Genomic DNA, 992 nt, shown 5'->3' with positions numbered 1-992 from the left:
CAGGGCTGGATGGGGCTTTCGTATAGCAGGGACGGTGCTGCCTCTCGCTTCGCTCGCTGTCCGCCGCTCGCCGCTCGCTCGTGCAGCCAAAAATGGCCAGTTTTGGCCCGTTTTTGGGCCGTTTTGGCCAGTTTTTGGCCTGTTCTTGCATTGCGCGGTGACCGTCGAGAGCGGAGCAAAACGTCAGCCATCTCAGCACCCTGGAACCCCCCGGGTGGCACAGGGCTGGATGGGGCTTTCGTATAGCAGGGACGGTGCTGCCTCTCGCTTCGCTCGCTGTCCGCCGCTCGCCGCTCGCTCGTGCAGCCAAAAATGGCCAGTTTTGGCCCGTTTTTGGGCCGTTTTGGCCAGTTTTTGGCCTGTTCTTGCATTGCGCGGTGACCGTCGAGAGCGGAGCAAAACGTCAGCCATCTCAGCACCCTGGAACCCCCCGGGTGGCACAGGGCTGGATGGGGCTTTCGTATAGCAGGGACGGTGCTGCCTCTCGCTTCGCTCGCTGTCCGCCGCTCGCCGCTCGCTCGTGCAGCCAAAAATGGCCAGTTTTGGCCCGTTTTTGGGCCGTTTTGGCCAGTTTTTGGCCTGTTCTTGCATTGCGCGGTGACCGTCGAGAGCGGAGCAAAACGTCAGCCATCTCAGCACCCTGGAACCCCCCGGGTGGCACAGGGCTGGATGGGGCTTTCGTATAGCAGGGACGGTGCTGCCTCTCGCTTCGCTCGCTGTCCGCCGCTCGCCGCTCGCTCGCGCAGCCAAAAATGGCCAGTTTTGGCCCGTTTTTGGGCCGTTTTGGCCAGTTTTTGGCCTGTTCTTGCATTGCGCGGTGACCGTCGAGAGCGGAGCAAAACGTCAGCCATCTCAGCACCCTGGAACCCCCCGGGTGGCACAGGGCTGGATGGGGCTTTCGTATAGCAGGGACGGTGCTGCCTCTCGCTTCGCTCGCTGTCCGCCGCTCGCCGCTCGCGCAGCCAAAAATGGCCAGTTTTGGCCCGTTTTTG

Source organism: Musa acuminata, unplaced genomic scaffold (assembly GCF_036884655.1).
Source record: "Musa acuminata AAA Group cultivar baxijiao unplaced genomic scaffold, Cavendish_Baxijiao_AAA HiC_scaffold_178, whole genome shotgun sequence".
Classification (NCBI taxonomy): domain Eukaryota; kingdom Viridiplantae; phylum Streptophyta; class Magnoliopsida; order Zingiberales; family Musaceae; genus Musa; species Musa acuminata.
This window is presented reverse-complemented; position numbering follows the sequence as displayed.